We start from the raw sequence: 25,659 nt of genomic DNA, 5'->3' as shown, positions 1-25,659 counted from the left end.
GTATAGAACTGAAGAAACTATAGAAACAAGACCGCATTTAAGAAGGCTTTAGAGTGATCACCTAAAGCCTTCTTAAATGCAGTCTTGTTTCTATAGTTTCTTTAGTTCTATACAAGTTTTCATGGACACTAACCAAATTATGGAAAGACTCTAAATGTCTATCCACTGATGAATGGATAAAGAAGATGTGGCAATGAGAAAGAATGAAATCTGGCCATTTGCATCAATGTGGATGGAACTGGAGGGTATTATGCTAAGTGAAATAAGTCAGTTAGAGAAAGACAGATACCATATGTTTTCACTCATATGTGGATCTTGAGAAACTTAACAGAAGACCATGGGGGAGATGAAGGGGGAAAAGTTACAAACAGAGAGGGAGGGAGGCAAACCATAAGAGACTCTTAAATACAGAGAACAATCTGAGGGTTGATGAGGGGTGGGGGGGGGAGGGAGAAAGTGGGTGGTGGGCATTGAGGAGAGCACTTGTTGGGATGAGCACTGGGTGTTATATGGAAGCCAATTTGACAAGAAATTATGTAAAAAAGAAAAGACTTCAAGTGAAAGCATAAAAGAAAGTGAAAAATATTGGAAATGGGAGGAAAGAGGATTCTTGTTATGTAGTGATGGAACATTTAGCAACACTGTCATTGCAGTTATGTGGAAAGTAGAAAATGCACTAAGTGAACTGAGATGATGGAGCTAAGGAAATTGCTGTGCAGAAAGTTTAGGGGCTGCCTGATTTCTACTCACTGTTCATAGCCAGGTATGGGAAGAGAGAGAAATTAAATGAAGGACTGTTAAACAGGAAGGAGCCAGGATTTGATGATTTAAATACTAGGCCTTTTCAGATGACAAATGATTCCAGGTAAATGTAAATAGGAGGGTACTTTCAGGAAAATCTTGGTCTGGAGATGGTAAAACTAAGGATGTCACTGTAAAATCCTTTATTGAGAACTAAGAAAGATTGAAGATTAAATTACTAAGTTAGATAAAAGACCCTCTACAGATTTTAAGGTTATTGCTTCACCAGTCCTTTCAGTGAAAGAATAGGGCTTACGAGAAGGCAAAAGATTTTGTCACTCCACAGAAACCCAAGGTAGGAGATGGTTAATCCTAGAGAGGCACAGAAACTGTGAAATAATACATATTTGTTGTTGTAAGCTACTAAGCTTTGAATTAATATATTGTGCAGCAATGGATAGGATTTAATATTAAGTGAACTAAGTGATACTCTATGTATAGTTTGATCTCAACCACATGACAATATGAACATTTATAGAAGAAGACATGAAGATGATACCCCAGATTTTAGCAAAGATTTTCTCTGCATGGTGAAATTTTTTGTCTTTATTTATTATATTTATTCATGTATTTATATGTTATACGTGTAGTCATAAAATGTTTACCTATGTATTTTGGAATATTTTGAAATAATATCAGTGGGATGGATAAATGGTTTATATAATATTTTGACTTCACATTTGACAATCTCCCTGAGACTGACTAATGAACTTTAATATGAAAGGATGGTGATTCTTAATTCCTGATAACTTTATCCATAACTTATGTGGGTCTAGCCTTAGAAAATATATTTTTTTCCTGGCATTTCCCTTTACTCTGGAATTATGCTTATTGATATTCAGTGATTCTGAGAGGTATTCTTTGATACATCTTGTGACATGTATTTCTAGCTTGTTTTGTCCTTCCTAATGGCAAACTATGGAGGGGACTGAATATGTGAGCAGGTAGTATATGGGATTAAAAAAACCCAAAACAAACTTGCCGATAGCTTTCAAGAGTTGTTAGCTGAAATTAAATTTGGACTATAGAATTTACAATAGGATTAGAATTCCCGTTGTATATAATCTCAGAATACACTGGTGTCATTGCCATACTGAAATAGGATATTAATACCATAGCTGTGCAATTAATGGTTTTCAGCAAAGTTTTGAATGTAACAACAGTAACATTATAAATGCTTTAATTTGTTGAATTACTCCTATGAATCCAGTGCAATGCTAGATGCTTTACATATATTCTTTGAAAACTTTTTACTGCAAATTGTGTTTGTTTTTATTTTATGGGTCAATAAACTGAGGTTGTGATGCTAGTACTTGGCAGAGCTGGAATTTAAATCTAGATCTAACTATAAAGCTATGGTACTTCAGTGTTAATAGAGCTTATGCTTGTTTGTTTGTTTTATTTTGTAGATTCCAGAAAGAAGTGAAATCATATGGTGTTTGTCTTTCTCTGACTTACTTCACTCCGCATGATAGCCTCTAGATCCATTCATATTGTTGTAGATGGAAAGATCTTTTTTAAAAATTATTTTTTATTTTAGAGAGACAGAGAGTGTGAATGGGGTGGGGCAGAGAGAGAGAGAGAGAGAGAGAGAGAGAGAGAGAGAGAGAATCTTAAGCAGGCTCCACACTCATTGCAGAGCTCCAGGCAGGGCTCAATCCCACAACCCTGGGATCACAATCTGAGCCGAAGTCAAGAGTCAGACACTCAACTGACTGAGCCACCCAGGGCCCCCAAATGGCAAGATCTTATTCTTTTTCATCACTTAGTAATATTCTGTTATATATGCATATATATATATATGTGTGTGTGTGTGTATGTGTGTGTATATATATATAGATAGATATATATAAGATATATATAAGATATATATAAGATATATATAAGATATATATAAGATATATATATGATATATATATATGTATATCATATATATATCTTATCTGTTCATCTGTCAATGGATTCTGGTCGCTTCCATATCTTGTCCTGGCTTGGCTATTTATTCTGCAATACATATGAAGTGCCTATATGTTTCTGAATTAGTGTTTTCATTTTCTTTGATAAATACCCACTAGTGAAATTCCTGGATCATATGATATTTCTATTTTCAAGTTTTTGAAGAGCCTATGGTTGTACCAGTTTCCATTCCCACCAACAGTGCATAAGGGTTCTTTTTCTGTACATTGTTGCCAACACCTATTATTTTTTGTCTTTTTTTTTAATTTTAGAGAGAGAGTTGGGGGGGGCAGAGGGAGAGAGAGAGAATCTCAAGCAAGCTCCATGCTGAGCAAGCTCCACATTCTGCATGGAGCCCCATATGGCTTGCTCTCATGGCTCTGTGATCATGACCTGACCCAAATGAAGAGTCAGACTCTCAACCATTTGAGCCACCAGATGCCCCAATTTCTTGTCTTTTTGATACTAGGTATTCTGACTGGTGTGAGTTGATATCTCAATGTGGTTTTGGTTTGTCCTTCCCTGATGATTAGTGATGTGCAGCATCTTTTATTGTGCCTATTGACCATCTGTATTTCTTCTGTGAACAAATGTCTGTTTACGCCCTCTGCCCATTTTGTTGGTTTGTGTAGTTTTTATTTAAATTATCTGCCCATTTTTAAAATTGGATTATTTAGGGTTTTTGTGGTGTTGAGTGGTATGAGTTCTTTATATATTTTGGATATTACTCCTTATCAGACATATAATTTGCAAATGTCTTCTCCCATTCAGTAAGTTGCCTTTTTGTTTTGTTGATGGTTTCCTTTGCTATGCAAAAACCTTTTTATTTTGATGTAGCCCCAGTTCTTTATTTTTGCTTTTGTTTCCCTTGCCTGAGGAGACATATTTAGAAAAATATTACTAAGGATAATGTTCAAGAAATTGCTGACTATATTTTCCTGTAGGAACTTTATGGTTTCAGGTCTCACATTTTGGTTTATAATCCATTTTGAGTTTATTTTTGTGTATGTTGTTAGCAAGTGGTCCAGTTTCATTCTTTTCCCTGTACCTGTACAGTTTTTCTAGCACCGTTTATTAAAGAGACTGTCTTTCCCCATTGTATATTCTTGCCTCCTTTGTCATAGAATAATTGACCATGTAAGGTGGGTTTATTTCTGGACTCTTTATTCTGTTTCATTGATCTATGTGTGTTTTTGAGCCAGTACTATGTTGTTTTGGTCGCTACAATATTGTAATACATTTTGAAATCTAGGATTGTTATATCTCCACCTTTATTTTTCTTTATCAAGATTGCTTTGGCTATTCAGGGTCTTTTGTGTTTTCATACAAATGAACTGTTTGTTCTAGTTCTGTGAAAAATGCCATTGGTAAGTTGATAGGGATTACATTGAATCTATAGATTGCTTTTGTAGTATGGACATCTTAACAGTAAAATCTTCCACTCCATGAACATGGAATATCTTTCCTTTTTTTTTTTTTTTTTTTTTTTGGTTTTTTTCAATTTCTTTTATCAAGGTTTTACACTTTTCAGTATATAGGTCTTTTATTTGATGGTTTTTTCAAACACTTTTCATACCTTCCATCCTTTGCCTATTCAACAACTTATTCCGTCAATAAATAAATAATGAATGCCTGTTTTGTATCAGTGTTCTCTGTGCCAAAATGCTGTTTCCCTATTCACTTATTCATTAAATATCTATGAACACTTATTCTGGTTAAATACTGTGGTAAGTGCTGGAAATATAGAAAAAGCAAGATACACATGGTCTGAGTCATTATGGAGTTTATAGTCTAGTTGGGGAGATAGACACTGAACATATTAATGAGGAAATAAATATATGCTGAAAAAATTATGAGAAAAGTGTCATGTATGAAAAATATGCTGTTGTAGGAGCAGCAATGATGGGAAAGATTAGGAAGGTCAGAGAAAACATCTTTGATGAAGTGATATTTATAGTGAATCTTTTTTTTTAATATGAAATTTAATGTCAAATTGGTTTCCATACAACACCCAGTACTCATCCCAACAGGTGCCCTCCTCATGCCCATTAGCCACTCTCCTCCCCCCTCAACGACCCTCCCCCCCGCCATCTACCCTAAGTTTATTCTCAGTTTTTAAGAGTCTTTTATGGTTTGGCTCCCTCCCTCTCTAACTTTTTTTTTTCTTCCTTCCCCTCCCCGATGGTCTTCTGTTAAGTTTCTCAGGATCCACATAAGAGTGGAAACATATGGTTATCTGTCTTTCTCTGTATGACTTATTTCACTTAGCATAACACTCTCCAGTTCCATCCACGTTGCAACAAAAGGCCATATTTCATTCTCTCTCATTGACAAGTAGTATTCCATTGTGTATATAAACCACAGTTTCTTTATCGATTCATCAGTTGATTAATGGATATTAGGCTTTTTCCATAATTTGGCTATTGCTGAAATTGCTGCTTTAAACATTGTGGTACAAGTGCCCCTATGCATCAGCACTCCCGTATCCCTTGGGTAAATTCCTAGCAATGTTATTGCTGGGTCATAGGGTAGATCTATTTTTAATTTTTTGAGGAACCTCCACACTGTTTTCCAGAGCGGCTGCACCAGTTTGCATTCCCACCAACAGTGCAAGGGGGTTCCCATTTCACAATTGCACCAAGAATCATAAAATACCTAGGAATAAACCTAACCAAAGATGTAAAAGATCTGTTTGCTGAAAACTACAGAAAGCTTGGTGCAATTGTGAATGGGATAGGTTTCTTTATTTGTCTGTCTGTTGCTTCATTATTAGTGTATAAGAATGCAACTGATTTCTGTACTTTGTTTTTTATCCTGTGACTTTGCTGAATTCATGTATCAGTTCTAGCAGACTTTTGGTAGAGTCTATCAGGTTTTCCATGTATAATATCATGTCATCTGCAAAAAGTGAAAGCTTGACTTCATCTTTGCCTATTTTGCTGCCTTTGATTTCTTTTTGTTGTCTGATTGCTGATGCTAGCACTTCCAGCACTATGTTAAACAACAGCAGTGAGAGTGGACATCCCTGTTGTGTTCCTGATCTCAGAGGGAAAGCTCTCAGTTTTTCCCATTGGAGGATGATATTATCCGTGGGCTTTTCGTAAATGGCTTTTATGATGTTTAAGTATGTTCCTTCTATCCTGACTTTCTCGAGGGTTTTTGTTAAGAAAGAATGCTGAATTTTGTCAAATGCTTTTTCTGCATCAATTGACAGGATCATATGGTTCTTTTCTTTTATTAATGTGATATATCACATTGATTTGTGAATGTTGAACCAGCCCTGCATCCCAGGAATGAATCCCACTTGATCATGGTGAATAATTCTTTTTATATGCTGTTGAATTCGATTTGCTAGTATCTTGTTGAGAATTTTTGCATCCATATTCATCAGGGATATCGGCTTGTAGTTCTCTTTTTTTGCTGGGTCTCTGTCTGGTTTAGGAATCAAAGGAATGCTGGCTTGATAGAATGAGTCTGGAAGTTTTCCTTCCCTTTCTATTTTTGGAACAGCTTGAGAAGGATAGGTATTATCTCTGCTTTAAATGTCTGGTTGAATTCCACAGGGAAGCCATCTGGTCCTGGACTCTTATTTGTTGGGTGATTTTTGATAGCTGGTTCAATTCCTTTGCTGGTGATGGGTCTGTTCAAGTTTTCTATTCTTCCTGTTTGAGTTTTGTAAGTGTGTGGGTGCTTAGGAATGTGTCCATTTCTTCCAGGTTGTCCAGTTTGTTGGCATATAATTTTTCATAGCATTCCCTGATAATTGCTTGTATTTCTGAGGGATTGGTTGTAATAATTCCATTTTCATTCATGATTTTATCTATTTGGGTCCTCTCCCTTTTCCTTTTGAGAAGCGTGGCTAGAGGTTTATCAATTCTGTTTATTTTTTCAAAAAACCAACTCTTGATTTCATTGATCTGCTCCACTGTTTGTTTTTTTTTTTATTCTATATTGTTTATTTCTGCTCTGATATTCATTATTTCTGTTCTTCTGCTGGGTTTAGGCTGTCTTTGCTGTTCTGCCTCTATTTCCTTTAGGTGTGCTGTTAGATTTTGTATTTGGGATTTTTCTTGTTTCTTGAGATAGGCCTGGATTGCAATGTGTTTTCCTCTCAGGACTGCCTTGGCTGCATGCCAAAGCGTTTGGATTGCTGTATTTTCATTTTCATTTGTTTCCATCTATTTTTGAATTTCTTCTCTAATTGCCTGGTTGACCCATTCATTCTTTAGTAGGGTGTTCTTTAACCTCCATGCTTTTGGAGGTTTTCCATGCTTTTTCCTGTGGTTGATTTCAAGTTTCATAGCATTGTGGTCTGCAAGTGTGCATGGTATGATCTCAATTCTTGTATACTTATGAAGTGCTGTTTTGTGACCCAGTATGTGATGTGTCTTGGAGAATGTTCCATGTGCACTTGAGAAGAAAGTATATTCTTTTGCTTTGGGATGCAGAGTTCTAAATATACCTGTTAAGTCCATCTGATCCAATGTATCATTCAGGGCCCTTGTTTCTTTATTAATCCTATGCCTAGATGATCTGTCCATTGTTGTAAGTGGGGTATTAAAGTCCCCTGCAATTATCACATTCTTATCAATAAGGTTGCTTATGTTTTTGATTGTTTTATATATTTGGGGGCTCTCATATTTGGCACATAGACATTTATAATTGTTAGCTCTTCCTGATAGATAGACCCTGGAATTATTATATAATCCCCTTCTTTATCTCTTGTTACACAGCCTTTAATGTAAAGTCCAGATTGTCTGATATAAGTATGGCTACTCCAGCTTTCTTTTGACTCCCATTAGCATGATAGATACTTCTCCATCCCCTCACTCTCAATCTGAAGGTGTCCTCAGGTCTAAAAAGAGTCTCTTGGGGCTCCTGGGTGGCTCAGTTGGTTAAGCGGCCGACTTTAGCTCAGGTCACGATCTCGCGGTCCGTGAGTTCAAGTCCCGCGTCGGGCTCTGGGCTGATGGCTCAGAGCCTGGAGCCTGCTTCCGATTCTGTGTCTCCCTCTCTCTCTGCCCCTCCTCCGTTCATGCTCTGTCTCTCTCTGTCTCAAAAATAAATAAAACGTTAAAAAAAATTAAAAAAAAAATAAAAAGAGTCTCTTGTAGACCGCAAATAGATGGGTCTTTTTTTTTTTTTTTTCCCATTCTGATACCCTGTGTCATTTTGTTGGAGGATTTAGTCCATTTACATTCAGTGTTATTATAGACAGATATGAGTTTAGAGTCATTGTGATATCTGTAGTTTTCATGGTTATAGTGATATCTCTGGTACTTTGTGGTCCTTGCAACATTTTACTCATAGAGTCCCTCTTAGAATCTCTTGTTGGGCTGGTTTAGTGGTGATGAATTCCTTCAGTTTTTGTTTCTTTGGGCAAACCTTTTTCTCTCCTTCTATTCTGAATATCAGACTTGCTAGATTAAGTATTCTCGGCTGCATATTTTTTCTGTTCATCACATTGAAGATTTGCTGCCATTCCCTTCTGGCCTGCCTAGTTTCAGTAGATAGTTCTGCTACTACCCTTATGTGTCTGTCTACCTTTGTAAGTTAGAACCTGTTTATCCCTAGCTACTTTTAGAATTTTCTCTTTATCCTTGTAATTTGCCACTTTCACTATGATGTGTCGTACAGAAGATCGATTCAAGTTACATCTGAAGGGAGTTCTCTGTGCCTCTTGGATTTCAATGCCTTTTTCCTTCCCCAGATCAGGGACGTTCTCAGCTATGATTTGTTCAAATACACCTTCAGCCCCTTTCTCTCTCTCTTTTTCTTCTGGAATTCCTATGATACGGATATTGTTCCGTTTGATTGCATCACTTAGTTCTCTAATCCTTTCCTCATACTCCTTGATTTTTTTTTCTCTCTTTTTCTCAGCCTCCTCTTTTTCCATAATTTTATCTTCTAATTCACCTATTCTCTGCCTCTTCAATCCGTGCTATGGCCACCTCCATTTTATTTTGCACCTCATTTAGAGCATTTTTCAGCTCCTCATGACTATTTCTTAGTCCCTTGATCTCTGTAGCAATAGATTCTGTGCTGTCCTCTGTGCTTTTTCAAGCCTAGCAATTAATTTTATGACTATTATCCTAAAATCGCATTATATTGCTTAAATCGGTTTTGATCAATTCCTTAGCTGTCACTACTTCCTGGAGTTTCTTTTGAGGAGAATTCTTCCATTTTTTCATTTTGGGTAGTCCATGTGGTGGCCCCAAACTGCAGGGCACTTCCCCTATGCTGTCCAGAGTAACTTGTGTTGGTGGGTGGGGCCACAGTCTGACCTGATGTCTAACCCCAGCCCACTGCTGGGGCCACAGTCAGACTGGTGTGTACCTTATCTTCCCCTCTCCAAGGGCCAGGACTCACTGTGCTACTTGTACACTGCCAGGCTTGTGGTGGTGCTTCGATGGGATCTGGTATATTAGCTGGGGTGGATCTACAAGGTGCACAGTGGTGGGAGGGGCAGGCTTAGCTAGCTTTGTGGTTGGTGGTCCCCTGTGGGAGGGGCTCTGCAACACCGGGAGGGACACAGACCTGTCGGAGGAATGGATCCACAGAAGCACAGCCTTGGGTGTTTGCGCTGTTCAAGCAAGTTTGGTGACGGGAACTGGTTCCCTTTGGATTTTGGCTGGGGGATGGGAGAGGGAGTTGGTGCTTGCCAGCGCCTTTGTTCACCCCTGAGCTGAACACTGTCTTCCGGGGCTCAACAATTCTCCCTCCTGGCGTCCTCTTGCCCTCCCTGCTCTCCAAGAGCAGGGTTGTTGACTTTTAACATTCCAGATGTTAAGTCCCACTGGCTGTCAGAACTCATGCAGCCTGGCCCCTCCGCTTTTGCAAGGGTCTCTGCCTTGCTGGGTGGGCTGCCCCTCTACCGCCCCAGCCCCCTCTCGCCAGTTCATGTGGTACACACCACCTCTCCGCCTTTCCTACCCTCTTCCGTGGGCCTCTTACCTCGCTTGGCTCCAGAGAGTCCGTTCTGCTAGGCTTCTGGCGGTTTTCTGGGTTATTTAGGCAGATGTGGGTGGAATCTAAGCGATCAGCAGGACGAGGTGAGCCCAGTGTCCTCCTACGCTGCCATCTTCCCAGGTCCTTATACTGAATCTTGGGATGAGTGGGAATTATTCATGTGAGGAGCAGTGAGGAAGAGTAATTCAGACAGAGGGAAAAACATCTGTTAAAAAAGAAAAAGCCCAGAGACGACATGTAGTGCACTTGGAGAATAGTAGCTCAATATGAAGCCAGAAGGTGAGGGAGGGCCCTCATCATATAAGGCCTTTTCAGTAGAATTAAAGATTTTGGATTATTTCAGATTTTAATCTTAAAATCACTGAGGGGTTCTATATAGGATGAGTATATATTCTATTTACGTTTCCTTCCTTCCTCCCTTTTTCTATCTTTCCTTCCTTTCCCTTGCCTCCTTTCCTCCCTTCCTTCCTCCCTCTGTTTCTCCCTTTCTTCCTTTCCTCTTCTGATTTAATGTTTTATTCTCATTCCACTATTATGTGACTGGGAATATACAAAATTAATTCTGTCTTGCACTTTAAAAGGATAATCATGAAAACCCCCAACTCTCACCAGGATTTCCTCTCTGCTTTTTTGTATGTTAATATGCACTATGGAAGAGATTACTTCCATGCCTATACAATTATATCACCCAAAGAAACATTAGAAACAACCAGTTACTGAATCTATGCAGTGTTAGTTTTTGAGAAACTAAGAGTTAAAAATACCTGTTTTTTTTAGACAACTATAAATCAATTTAATAATCTAATGAAAGAATTTTTAGTATTCCCTGTGCTTGCATTTAAGTATATCTTTTCTATACCAGATCACCAATTGTTTAAGGAGGTAAGTCTGGCTACTGCTGGAAAACACATTGGAATAGTTATTAGAATAAGAGTTGGGAAAACTAGTTTAGAATGTTATTGCAGGTGATGAAAGATAGGCTGGGGACAATATAGAGATGTTATTTTTCTGGACTTGGTTCTTCAAGATCTGAGGGAAATATTGCTGACTCTTCCTAGACAGAAGTGATCATTTCTTCCTCAAAGCTTCCAACAGCTTCCTGATCCCAGTACTCTATGAGTACTGTACCATACTCTAGGACTCTGTATTGTCATTGGTTTTTATATCTGTTTCTCTCACTTTACTCTACCCTCTGTCAGAGAATGGACCTTGTCTTACTCTTCTTTGTAATGTACAATATATGTTCAGTATATGTATTTTGCCCAAAGCCAGTTGGCCATTAAGGATCAGAATGGTGATTTGATCCAAATCTCACCAACTCCAGAACTCTTACCCTTTTCATTACAATGTAGTATCCTTAAATCTTGTGGGCTTTTAAAATAATCCTCATATTTGGAAAGATTATTTATTGTAGTGATTATAGGATTGAAGGCTTTATATAAGACAGTGATACAGTAAACATCTATAATATGATGAATTAGTTACTTCCTTCAAGAAGCATATACTTGGGTGGGAAATGTAGACAAATGTTAATTATAATTGAGGCAAAATAACAGTTAACATTTAGTTATAGCTTTATGTATTATAAAATAAATTTTTTGGTGGGGAATTCTATAATTCTTTCAGAAATTTCAAAATAAAAAGAATAAGCTATGACCCCCAAACCCATACTTAGATAATGTTTTGGTGTACATCCTTGTAGATATCTCCATTTGCATATTTATGTATAACTATATTAGATTGTATTATATGTGAATAAGTAGCATTTTGACAATTTGATTTGATGACTTGATAATGAACATTGGTAAAATTTAAATTAGTGAACTTATATTACAGGCACATAGAAATATTGCTTGCCTGTTTTATTTGATCTTTATAGCAATCTTAGTAGGTAGCTAACATTGTTGCCTTTATTTTACAGTTGAGGGCCCTGAGCCCTAGGATGGTTAAGTGACTTGCTCAATGTCACTGAACTAGTTAAGTGGACGATTATAGATTAAAAATCAGGACTATCTGATTGAAGAGTCTGAGGTCTTAAACATTGTGTTGTATTGCCCTTTCCTTTTGTTTTGAAGCTGTTTTTTTTCCACACTCAATAATATAATATAGATGTATACATGATTATAATTATAATTATAGTTTTTTAATGTCTACTTTAAGAGAGGGAGAGAGAGTACAAGTGGGGGAGGGGCAGAGAGAGGGAAGGAGAGAGATTCTGTCCCAAGCTTTTAGGGTGGAGCCCAATGTGGGGATCAGTTCCACAAACCATGAGATCATGACCTGAGCCAAAATCAAGAATCAGATGCTTAACCAACTGAACCTCCTAGGGGCCCCTACATGTCTATAATTGTTGATAAATCTTATTTTTAATGGCTGTGTTGTATTATACTCTTGTGTCTCATAAATTGTTTCTTATTCAAGGACATTTATGCTATTTGTTACTCATGACCATTATATGCTTTTTTGTGTATTTAGCTCCATGCATTTGTCTCCTTGTATGTTTCTAGACACAGGGTTGCAGAGTCAAAAAATATGCTTATTTTTATATTTAGTTATATATTGCCACTGACTCTCTTGAATGATGGTACTGGTTTATACTCCTACCAGTGGTTTATGAGAATGTCTATTTCTTCCCACCTTTCCCCACATTAGGCTCTGAGTGTCACCTTCCTTTACTTGTAATCAGATAACTAGGCAGCTCGCATAGGCTCTGATTGCAGAATTCCTGCAGGCATGATAGATAATCAAATCAAAGTAGAAGAAAAGATATTCTTTTCCAGTAAGAACTACAGAAAGTTAGAACTGAGATCATTTAGTTGCATAATCTTCATTTTTAAATGTGAAAAAATTTGGGGTCCACAAAGGAGAACAGAATTGACCAACGTCAGAGAGCTAATTAGGAGCCAGAACAGGACTTGAATACAGTTCCTTTGCCTATTAGATTAGGGATCATTTCACTGAGTTTTTTCTCAGATGCTATGACTTCTTAGACCTCTCACTGTCATGACATAGCTTTGCATAGATATATTGCCTCATGTTCATGATTTAACTTCTATACTAGATTACTTAAGATTACTTGCAAAACAAATAGTTTTGCAAGAGGGGCACATGGGTGGCTTAGTCAGTTAAGCATCTGATTCTTGATTTTAGCTCAGGTCATGATCTCACAGTTTGTGAGTCTGTGTTGGGCTCTGCGCTGATAGTGTGGAGCCTTCCTGGGATATTCTCTCTCTCTCTCTCTCTCTCTCTCTCTCTCTCTCTCTCTCTCTCTCTCTCTTTCTCTCTCTCTCTTTTTGCCCCTTCCCTTCTCTCTCTTGCTCAAGAATAAGTAAGTAAATAAATAAATAAATGTTTTGCAAGAAAGTGGTATCTATATTGATTGTTACAATGAGTAAGAAAAAAGTACTACAGCTTTCTACTTTTAAAAAGAAAGTTTTTATTGAAAATAGTTTTAGGGGTGCCTGGTGGCTCAGTTGGTTAATCGTCCAACTCTTGATTTCAGCTCATGTCGTGATCTCACGGTTTGTGAGTTTGAGCCCTGTGTCAGGCTCCATGCTGACAGCTCAGAGCCTGCTTAAGATTCTCTCTCTCTACCCCTCCTGTGTGCGTGCACACACACACACACACACACACACACACACTCTCTCTCTCTCTCTCTCTCTCTCTCTCTCTCTCTCTCAAAATAAATAAACGTTAAAAAATAAAATAGTTTTAGATTTCTTTACATTGATAAACTTTGTTTTGTTTTTTAATTAAAAAAAAACATTTATTTGAGAGAGGGAGCACACACAAGCAGGGGAAGGTCAGAAAGAGAGGGAGAGGGAATTACAAGGAGGCTCCATGCAGGGTGGATCCTGTCATGGGTCTTGAACCCATGAACCATGAGATCATGACCTGAACCAAAACCAAGAGGTGGATGGGTAACCAATTGAACCACCCTGGTGCCCCAATAAATTGTGTTTTAAAGTCAGAAACATAAAATTAACCATTTTAAATTGTACAATCAGTGACGTTTATTACTTTTAGAGTGCTGTGAAACTATCACCTCTATCTAGTTCCAAAATATTTTTATCTCCCCTAAAGGAATTCTCCTGCTCATTAAGTAATTACTTTTCATTTTTTGTAAACTTCCACACTCCCTCCCCATCCCTGCAGCCTCTGGCAAACACTGATCTACTATCTGTCACTATAGATTTACCTATTCTGAGTATTTCACATAAATGAAGAACATACGTGAACTTCTGTGTTTGGCTTCTTTACCCCGAATGATTGTTTAAAGATTTATCTGTGTTTTAGCATGTATCAGTATCTTACTGTTTTTCAGGGCTTTAAACATATTCCATCACATGGATATACCACATTTTCAATCCATTCATCTGTTGATGGACATTTGAGTTATTTCCACCTAAAATAGTTTTAAATTTACAGAGAAATTGCAAAGATAGGGACATATGTTTTTATATCCGTTCCCAGTTTCTCCATAGTTAATATCTTACATTAGTATACTACATTTGTTATAATTAATCAACCAACATTGATACATTATTATTCACTATAGTCCATACATTATTCATATTCTCTTAGTTTTTACTATTTTTTTCTGTCTCAGAATCCTGTTGAGGATAACAAGTTATTTTTGTCATCATGTTCCATTATGCAAATCAAGACCAAGAGAATTTGTCAGTCTTTCCTTATTTTTGATGACCTTGACAATTTTGAGGAATAGTCGCTAGGCATTTTTTAGAATATGCCTCAATTTGAATTTGTCTGATGTTTTTCTTGTAATTAGATGGGGGTTATTGGTTTTGGGGAAGAAGATACAGAGAGGTAAAGAGCTATTCTCTTCACATATGAAGAGTGCATACTATTAAATATGATGTTGATGAGCTAATGTTTGTCTAGATTCTTCTCTATAAAGTAACTTGTTTCCCCTAAAAATTTTATGCTGTACTCTTTGGAAGGTCACTATGGGCAACCCACACATAAAGAATGGAGAGTTATGCTCTACCTGCTTTAGGGTGGAGTAAGTACAAATTATTTAGAATTCTGCATAGTAAGTACAAATTATTTAGAATTCTCTTCTCCCTATTTGTTTATTCATTTATTTATCTCTATGTGAACCTATAAGTATTTAGTTTACATTTTGGGTTATAATCCAATACTACTTTATTTGGTTATTCAAATTGTTCCTGCTTTGGCTGTTGGGACCTCTTTTAGTTGGTTCCTGTGTCCCTTCTACTTACCCTCATTTGTTTTTTGAGCACTTCCTTATTTTCTGGCACTAGGAGATACTCCATGCTCATTTTGTATATTTCCTGTCCCAACACTTGAATCAGCCATTACTCCAAGAAATCCTGGTTCCTTTTATACGACAATGGTATTACAAAGCAAGATCTGCATGCTGGGTATGCTTTTTCTTACTGGGGTCACATTGCTTCTAGGCCCCATCAGTGGACAGAGCTTAGAAATAAATGTACATATACTAACATATGTATACCTATATTTCTTTATTTGTACATCTGTATCTATATTAAGATGAACATTAGTTCATGCTGATGTCTTAAATTCTTATTTAGTATCACATGGTTTATTTTAGTCTTCTCTCCATGCTTGTGTCCTCCTCCAACAGAGGGAAACCTGGCTCCTACCATCTGCCATCCATTTACTCATTTGTTTAATATAAGTATACTTGTACAGAAGTTTCAAAATTGTTAACCTGTATCCCCGTGGGAAACAATTTTACCAAGAAGAGTACAGTGTTTGTGTGCATTTTCTTTTTTCTTCAGACTTATAGTCTGTTCTCTTTTCCAGCATTGCTTAGGTCAGCACCAGCCTCATCAGCAATGTTATGTCATGCATTCTTAATATAGTCATATTATTTTTTCATTCTGTATTCTATCCTGGGTTCCCCTATCTTCTGAGTTTTTAAAAATTTGTATACATTCAGGTAAACTCTTTGTAGTATAAAATTCTGTGGGTTTTGATAGCTTTTTAATGGACTTAATTTTTTAGATTAGTTTTTTAGATTCATAAAAAAGTTTAGCAGAAGGCAATGAGATTTCTGCTATACTTTCTGCGTGCACATATACACAACTTCTCCCTCTGTCTTAGTCCATTCTGGCTGCTATTATAATAATACCATAGTCTGAATGTTTTATAAACAACAGAAATGCATTTTCCACAGGTCTGGAGGCTAGAAAGTCCAAGATGAAAGCACCAGGGGATATAGTGTCTAAGGAGGAACAACTTGCTGGTTCATAGATGCCATCTTTTTGCTGTAGCCTCACAAGGCAGAAGGGATGAGAGAACTCAGTAGGGTCTCTTTTATAAGAACACTAATTCTGTTCATGAGGACAGAGCCAGTTACTTCGCCAAAACTCTGTCTCCAAATACTGTCACATTGGGAATTAAGTTTCATCATAGGAATTTAGGGGATTGGGGGACACAAACATACATTCTATACCACTTACTATCAGAATTCTACACCAGAATGGTACATTTGTTATAATCAAACCTATGTTGCTACATATTTATCACCAAACATCCATAGTTTTTGTTAGTGTTCACTCTCGGTGTTGTATGTTCTCTGGCTGTGGACAAATATATAATGACATGTATCCATCATTATAGTATTACAGAAAGTAGTTTCACTGTCCTAAAAATCCTGTTTTGTGTCTATTCATCCCTCCCTCCTCAGCTCCTGAGAACCATTGATCTTTTTATTGTCTTCATAGTTTTGTCTTTTCCAGAATGTTACATTGTTGGAATCATATAGAATTTAGACTTTGCAGATTGGCTTTTTTCCATTTATTAGTATGCATTTAAGGTTCCTCTTATGTCTTTTCATGACTTAATAGCTCATTTAATTTTAGTGCTGAATAACATTCCATTGTCTGGATGTACTACAGTTTATTAACCCATTCATGTACTGATGGATGTCTTGGTTGCTTTCAAGTTTGGGCCGTTATGAATAAAGCTGCTATATAAACATTCATGGTCATATTTTTGTGTGGATGTTAAGTTTTTAACTCCTTTGGGTAAATACCAAGGAGTGTAATTGCTGGATCATTTGGTAAGAGGAGTGGGTAAGAAACTGCCAAATTGTCTTTTGAAGTGGCTGTATGCCCTTGCATTCCCACCAGCAGTGAATGGGAGTTCCCCTTCTTCCAATCTTCAGCAGTGTTTGGTGTTGTTAGTGTTCTGGATTTAGGTTATTCTAGTAGGTATGTAGTAATATCTCATTGTTTTACTTTGCAGATCCCTAATAACATATGATTTTTAGTATCATTTCATATGTTTATGTGGGACCTGTATACCTTTGGTGAGGTGTTTGTTCAGGTCCTTGGCCCAGTTTTTAATAAGGTTGTTCATTTCATTATTGTTGAGTTTCAAGAGTTGTTTGTATATTTTAGGTAACAGTCCTTTATCACATGTCTTTTGCAAATATTTTTTCCCAATCTGTTGCTGGTCTTTTCATTCTCTTCACATTGTCTTTTGCAGAGAAGTTTCTTTTCCCCCCAGAAGTTTTTAATTTTAATGAGTTCCAGTTCATCAGTTCTTTCTTTCAGAGATTGTGCCATGGATTGATCTTAAAAGTCATTACCATACCCGGGGTGCCTGGGTGGCTCAGTTGATTAAGCGGCCGACTTCAGCTCAGGTCGTGGTCTCACATTTAGTGAGTTCGAGCCCCGCATCGGGCTCTTTGCTGACAGCTCAGAACCAGGAGTCTGCTTCTGATTGTGTCTCCCTCTCTCTCTGCCCTTCCCTGCTCACTCTCTGTCTCTGTCTCTCAAAAATAAATAAATATTAAAAAAAAAAGGTCATCACCATACCTAATGTCACTTAGGTTTTCTCCAATTATATCTTCTAGGAATTTTATAGTTTTGTGTTTTATATTTATGTATATAACCCATTTTTTGTTAATTTCGGTGAAGAGTGTAATGTCTTTGTCTAGAATGATTTTTTTGCCTGTGGATGTCTAGTTGTTCCAATACCCATTTGTTGAAAAGACTGCTGGAAAACACTGTTTTTTTTTTCCCTTTGCTCCTTTGTCAAAGATTAGTTGCCCAAAGGTCTATTTTCAGACTCCTTGATCTGTTGCATTGATCTGTTTGTCTACTCTTGTCAATAACACAATGTGTTGATTACTGTAGCTTTATAGTAAATTTTGAAGTCAAGTAATCTAAGTCTTCCAACTTTGTCCTTTTCTTTCAATTGTGTTGGCTATTCTGTGTCTTCTGCATCTCCATATAAACTTTAGAATAAGTTTGTTGGCAAACAGAAAGTAGCTTGCTGGGATTTTGACTAGGATTGCATTGAATCTATAGATTAATTTGAGAGGAACTATCATCTGGACAGTATTGTCTTCTCATCCATGAATATGAATATCTTTCCATTTATTTATTTATTTGATTTCTTCCATTAAATAATTGTACACATTAAGGTTCATTATTTGACTTTAATTTTCCAGGTGGTTTGACAATCTTTTACCTTTAAAAATTGTTTTTTTCCATATAATATTTTGATACCTAGGTTAAGTCTCTGGAATGACTTACTTCAGTTTGTCAACTCGAGTTATCCTAGCATCACATATAAAGCATTGGGTTGCTAGTTTTAGAAAGAAGACAGCTTCGTGAGGTTGCTATGACACCTAGCTTGTAATAAATACACTTGAACCCCTAGATGTGCATCAAAAGAGACAGCTTGTCCAGTTACCTGAAGTGACATTTACTAAAACTGTGACAGATTTTAAGACAAGAATCAAAGACTGTCTCCTACTAAAAGCAGTAAAGTGATCTTCAAAGTAAGGTATGTTAAAGAACATTCTAATGACCTAATGATGCATGGTTTCCCACCATGATGTGACCTTGGCTAGGCCACTTTCCCCTTTAGGGCCTTAGTTAATTTGTTAAAAGTGTATATAGCATTTCTGTTGTTCTAGTTCTGATATGTTATGATTCTATTTTGCAGACTCCTTTTTTCATTGTACTTTTTATTTTTCCTTTCTATATGGGGAGAAATGACAGCTTAGGTATGTATACAACCTGTTGAAAGTAATGACAATTCTTTTGACTTAATATATAGCATTTTGGGAAGAGTACACATAGCCCTACCACTTAATTCCAAGCTATGTGATGCAGGGTAAATTAAAAAAAAGTGTTTCGGGGCACCTGGGTGGCGCAGTCGGTTAAGCGTCCGACTTCAGCCAGGTCACAATCTCGCGGTCCGTGAGTTCGAGCCCCGCGTCAGGCTCTGGGCTGATGGCTCGGAGCCTGGAGCCTGTTTCCGATTCTGTGTCTCCCTCTCTCTCTGCCCCTCCCCCGTTCATGCTCTGTCTCTCTCTGTCCCAAAAATAAATAAAAAACGTTGAAAAAAAAAATTAAAAAAAAAAAAAAGTGTTTCACTTTTCTCATTAATAAAAGGTGGGTGATAATAGAACCAGCATCATTTGTTCTGTTGTAAAGATTGAATGCATGTGTGCATGTATGTGTGTATATTTATGTGATATAAATATATCACATAATAAGTGTTATATAACAGTGAGCTATTCCTAATTCTATTATTATGTGAAGTATGTTGGACCAAATGATGTGGGAAATGAAGAAGCACAGCTGCAAACAGTGCTGGCTCCTCCAAGATGAGGCTTTTGTGGCCCTGTAACTACCAGTCTTCATGTGGTTTTGGTGTATCAGAAGAACTGGTCTCTTCCACACAGGAAATCCCAGTCATGTTAGCTGTGAAGTCTTTGAACCCAGAGGTGCCACCTAATTCAAATAGCCTGTGACACTTACAGAAACAGGAGTAGATCATCTGACTTAAATTTCAGATTGTAAGGCTGTGCTACCTCTAGGGTACAGGCTGACCTGGGAGAAGTGATAGGATTGTTATGAGAAGGTTTCTGGTACTTTTTTGAGGCCTTTAAATCTCTGATTTAGAAGTACTTAGAAGAGCAGGAGGCAGGCGGCATGACCTGAATAGGCTGGGGACAACAAAGAATGAGGCAAGAGGTGAGGAAGGGATAAATGGATTTCTCTAGTGTATGCCCTTGAATGACACTTTGTGATGACAGGATTCCAGACATCTGGATTTTATGCCTACAGGCTAGGACTGATTGACAGGGATAGCCACGTTCTTTCAGTAGTTCTGGTTCATTTATCATGTATTAATAAGCATTGGCTGAGAGCCTGTAATGTGCCAGCATGTGCTAGGTTCTTCTGATGTTGTGGAAAAGAATCAGACATGATTCTTATGAGAGCTCACAGACATGTAAATGGATGATTAAAACACATGATAGAGGTAGGGACATAGTTCTAAGAGTTACAGCAGGAAACTAATTGGGGTGGGTTATTAACATTGAGAAAGGCTATCTAAAAGAGCTGACATTTCAGCTGAATATTTATGGAGATGTATAAAGTTTCCAGCTAACTCAAATACTTGAAGAATTCTAGGCAGATAGAGTAACATTGCAGAGATACAGGGCCAGAAGAAATTCTGCAACAAGGATTTTCACCTATGAAGAAGGATGGAAGAGTAGGGTGGAGGGTTTATTTCAAAATATATTTAAACTTAATCTTACTTTGACTTGTTTTTCTGCCAAGAATTTAAAAAATACACTTAATAAGTCTTATGCTTAATATATTGTGGCTATCTTTTTATAGCAATATTTATAAATCTCTTATTTTTAATCCTTTAATAAGTCTTATTGCAAATTAAAATGTTGCCATGCTTGCTTCACATAGTTTTTTGGGAATTCTCCATTTGTTATTAGTAATTTTACATCTCTTTCTTCCTTCCCAGAAGTAATAGTTTTCCTGAATTTTATCTTTGACATATTCATAACTCCTTTAACCTATTCTTACACGTTTGTAGTTATAAACAATTTATATCATTTTGTATATATCATTCTCCAGCTTGCATTTGCTCTTCAAATTAGGTATATAAGTTTTGTTCCTGTTAAAACATGTAATTTTAGCTAATTTAACTATTGTATAGTATTCAATTGTGACTATTCTCTAATTTTTTTAATCTCCCAGTAGTGGATAATTTCTTTTCTAAAAAAATTTTTTTTAATGTTGTTTTTTGTTTTTTGAAAGAGAGAGAGACAGAGCATGAGCAGGGGAGGGGCAGAGAGAGGGAGGCACAGAATCTGATGCGGGCTCCAGACTCTGAGCTGTCAGCGCAGAGCCGGACATGGGGCTGGAAACCCCAAACCGCGAGATCATGACCTGAGCTGAATTTGGACACTCAACCAACTGAGCCACCCAGGTGTCCCTCTTTTTTTTTTTTTTAAGCGTGTTTATTTATTTATTTATTTTGCGAGACAGAGCACAAGTGGTGGAGGGGCAGAGAGAGAAGAAGAATCCCAAGCAGGATCTGGGCTGTCAGGCAGAGCCCAATGTGGGGCTCAAACTAATGAACTGTGAGATCATGACCTGAGCCCAAATCAAGAGTCAGCCACTTAACTGACTGAGCCACCCAGGTACCCCAGATATATATTTTTTTAATAATTCTACATGTGCCAAAATTTCCCATATGTCTAGAGATGCAATTGCTGAGTTAAAAGATAGCAACATCTTCTGTTTACTGCTAAAGCACTCACTTAGGTCATTGTAATATACTTGCTATCAGTTGTTTATGAGAGTTCTCATTTCTCTGCTATTTTTGTACTTAGTGTTGTCAGGTTTTTTATATTTTTGCGAATCTGATGCATATTATATGGTATATCATTGTGGTTTTCATTTTCAATTACATGTCTCCTTATGAACTCTCATATATTTATTGGTATTTCAGATTTCTTCTGTGAATTACCTTCTCATTTACACATTGCATTTAAAATTGTATTGTTAGACTTATTTTACTAATTCAAGGATTTCTTCAGATAGTCTTGATATTCTTCTATTTTACATTCTATATTTGTTTATGGCAAATACCTTTGAGCAAAAATTCAAAATGCTAATATAACCAGATTTATCTAGCCTTTTTTTGGATTTATGCTTTTCATGTCTTGTCAAATGAGTACTTTCCTAAATCAAGATTATGTTAATTTTGAAAATAAGTAAAGTTTTCTTTGTGTATTTTGTGCTTGAATTCACATGGAATTGATTTTTACATGTAGTATGAGATAAGGATCTAATTTTCCCCAATATGCATAGTTAATTTTTCCAGCACTACTGAGTAAATAGTTCATCATTTCCCCTATTTTGTAATGCCATGTCTGTTACACATAAAGTTTCATATATGCCTTTCCATTTTGCATCTACTTTTTTTCTATTGTTTTATTTGACTGTCCCTGTGCAGTAATGCCTTAGTGTATGAATTACTGTATTCCTAAAATAATTCATAATAGCTATTATGTTGAGTCTTCCTACCTTATTCTTGAAAAAAATGCTTTGGGTAAAATTATCCTGTTTTTCATCTATATTTTAATATTAATTTTGGGGTAAACTTTTTAAATTCTGGGGGAAAAACCTTTGCTGTAGTTCTGACTGTAGTAGCATTGACATTATAAATTATTTTGCATGTTGAGTTTTTCATTTTATAAATATAAGCATATCTTGTATGTGTTCTCCATTTCTTCAGGTCTTTTTATTTTTTATTTTATTTTTAAAATATAATTTATTGTAAAATTGGCTAGCATACAGTGTGTACAGTGTGCTCTTGGTTTTGGGGGTAGATTCCTGTGGTTCATCTCTTACATACAACATCCAGTGTTCATCCTAACAAGGGCCCTCCTCAAAGCCCATTACCCATTCTCCCCACTTCCTTAATGCCCCTATCAACCCTCAGTTTGCTGTCTGTATTTAAGAGTCTCTTATGGTTTGCCTGTCTTTCTGTTTGAAACTATTTTTCCCCTTCCCTTCCCACATGGTCTTCTGTTAAGTTTCTCAAGTTCCACATATGAGTGAAAACATATGATATGTTCAGATCTTTTTAAAAAATGCTCTTTTTAATTTTATTCTAGAGGTTTCTCAATCTTTTGTTAGTATAATTTTAAAAAGTATTTTATAGTTTTTATTGCTATTCTGGATGAATACTTTTTTGGTGTATTTTTAACTTATTTTTACTAATGTATGGAAATGCTAATGAATTTTATATGTTGATGTTTTTTCATCTAGTAAACATGCCAAACAGCCTTACTAATTCTGATAATTATAGAATCTTACATATTTTCTATGTAAATAAAAATGCTATATATTTGCAAATAAGGATAGCTTTGCCTCTTCTTTTCTAATTCTTGTGCTTTTTTTTCTTGTTTTACTGCATTGTCCATGATCTCAAGTGTCATGTTTAATAGAAGTGATATAAAAGTAATCCTTTATTTGTATGGGAATGAGTATTCTAAATCCTAAACTTATGTGTTTCAAAGATTATCCACTTGTGAGCTGCCTTCCTCACTGTTAGCTTTTTTCTTTTGTTTTTATTTGTTAGTATTTGTTTTTGTTTTTGTTTTTGTCTATAAAGTTAAATTTAGAGGGAAATAGTTTTGTTTAATTCCTTTTCTCCTGTGCTCACCCCGTCCTTTTTGCTTGCCTCTTTCTGATTTCACAGGATATCCAATTAAAACCAAAAATTATGATGGCATTTTGAGGCTTCTGTCTAGCACTGATACTGGAGTATCAAAGATCTGATCACCAAGGTAGAAGAAAACTGGTACTGTACAGGAGACTGCTTTTATCTTCTATTGAGACCTGAGGCAGTAGGTAGCAATAGTTCCTTAGCTTTCTTTCACATGTCACTGAACTCCATCCTACAGTCTGACTTAGACTGAAAGACTTAGTTTAGTCCATCACCCATGGTGAAACAATTTAATTGCTTTCACCACCATAAGAACAGTTAAAAGATGAACTGAGGTATATTAAAAATCATAAGGGTTGATTTGAGCAAAACTTCATTCTAACTGGGCAGTGCCAAACCAGAAGTAGTTAGAAGCACTCCATGGACAGGAGATAGGAGGAAGATTTTTATGGAGAACATGCGGAAACAAAGCAAGAAAATTATTTGATTGGCTATAGTCTAAGTGGGAAAGCCTAGTTGGCTGTTTGTGTTTGGTTTGTCCTCAAGTTTAGATTTATTAACCTTGATGCATTACAGTCATAGATTTTTACTTGCTTAAATAGGCTACTAAAGCATTAGAGCCACTGCAGTCTAACAGACCTCTTCCTTTAATTAATAGAACAAAACTGTCATCTTGCCCTATGTCTTAATCTGGAGCCCAGTAGGTTCATAGCTTCTACCTATATTCATTCTTGACTTCTTTCATTTCTGGTCCATGGAAATGTTCTTATTTTTTTAAACTTGGGTATATCTTTGTGGTTGTATAATTGCTATATATTTGGAGCAGAAAGAGTATATAAAATATGAAGATACTGAGTTATCCTGATCAGAAGTCAAAATATCTTTTTCCCCAAAATATCTTTTTTTAAACAATATAATATCCAGTATATTAATATCCCTCCAAATTTAATTTATTTGAAATTCAGATAATTTTAAAGAAGTGGAACAAGTGAAAAACACTGACGAACTAGTGTAAAGTGTTTGGAATAAAGTAAACTTTTTGGCAAGACTGGCTGGCTGGAGTTTGGGGAATATTGGACATATTGTGGTAGATGAGGCTAGAAATAAAGATAATGACAGCTTTGAGTATTTTGCTGAGTGAGCTATTGAGCACAGAATTAAAGAGGAGAGTGGTGTGGTTAGGTTTACATTTTAGAAAGATTACTCTGGCAGCAATATGGATGCTAGGTTAGTGGCATAGACCCAAGTAACAGGTAAAACAATTAGGTAAGAAATGAAGTCTTAACTAAAAGCAGTGCTATAAGGATGGAGAGTGATGTGGCTTTTCTTTTCTTCTGATCACATTTGACAAAATCAAGCTGTTTTCTGAGATTCTTCGTTAAACTTCACAGAGTAGTGGATTCTGGGAGGATTTTCCTATGCTGAGTGAGAGATAGAGCTAATTATGTACTCAAGAACAGCTATGTTTAGAAAAATAAAGATTATTTAAGAAAGAGTGAAAAAGGGAAATTAGAAATTTCTTTTGTAATAATTGATTTATATTAGTTTAGCATTTTCTAGGATGAATGCCAGTATTTAAATAACATTGGGGCATGAAAAGAAGCCCAAGCCTGTGTGAGTAGCATCTGAAATAAGACTGGGTTAGAAATCAGAGAACCAGAATTTGACTCCAACTTGATTTAATACAGTAATAGGCTGAAGTAAGTCATTTCCCATTTGGACACTATCCAATTTTCCTTTTATATAGAATGAACTCTAAGGTTTCTTATAAAATTTTTAATGTTTATTTATTTTTGAGAGAGAGACAGAGACAGAGACAGAGTGTGAGCAGAGTAGGGGCAGAGAGAGAGAGACACAGCATCGGAGTCAGGCTCCAGGCTCTGAGCTGTCAGCCCAGAGCCCAATGTGGGGCTCGAACTCACGAACTGTGAGATCATGACCTGAGCTAAAGTTGGATGCTCAACCAACTGAGCCACCCAGGTGCTCCTAAGGTTTTTTCTAATACTCATCAGATCAAAAGTCTCTATTAAGTGTGTAGTCAAGGGGAAATAATTCTAAAATGTTGGTTCACTCCTGTTATCTTTGCCTATTGATAAATCTTTTAAATGAGATTAATATTTAAATCTATAGACTTTGAGTAAAGCAGATTATACTCTATCATGTGAGTAGACTTTATTCAACCAGTTGAAGGTTTTAAGAACAAAAGGACTGACTCCTCTGAAGAAGAAGGAACTTTGCCTATAGTCTTACTTTGAAGTCAAGTTGTAAGATTACCTGTTTACTGAGTTTTCAAGCCCGATGATCTACCCTGTAGATTTTGGATTTGCCAACCTCCACAGTCTTGTGAGCCAGTTCATTAAAATCTCTCTTTCTTTCTTTCTTTCTTTCTTTCTTTCTTTCTTTCTTTTTTTTTTTTTT

At 36.4% G+C, this 25,659-nt stretch overlaps 1 protein-coding gene across 10 annotated transcripts in view; it reads left to right on the top strand.

Annotated features, from left to right (window-relative positions):
* Positions 1 to 25,659, top strand: part of LOC102965268 (BEN domain-containing protein 5) — a 1,451,018-nt gene that overhangs the window by 195,390 nt on the left and 1,229,969 nt on the right. The gene's annotated exons all lie outside the window — the stretch shown is intronic.

This window comes from Panthera tigris, chromosome C1 (assembly GCF_018350195.1).
Source record: "Panthera tigris isolate Pti1 chromosome C1, P.tigris_Pti1_mat1.1, whole genome shotgun sequence".
In the NCBI taxonomy this organism is placed as follows: domain Eukaryota; kingdom Metazoa; phylum Chordata; class Mammalia; order Carnivora; family Felidae; genus Panthera; species Panthera tigris.
This window is presented reverse-complemented; position numbering and strand designations above follow the sequence as displayed.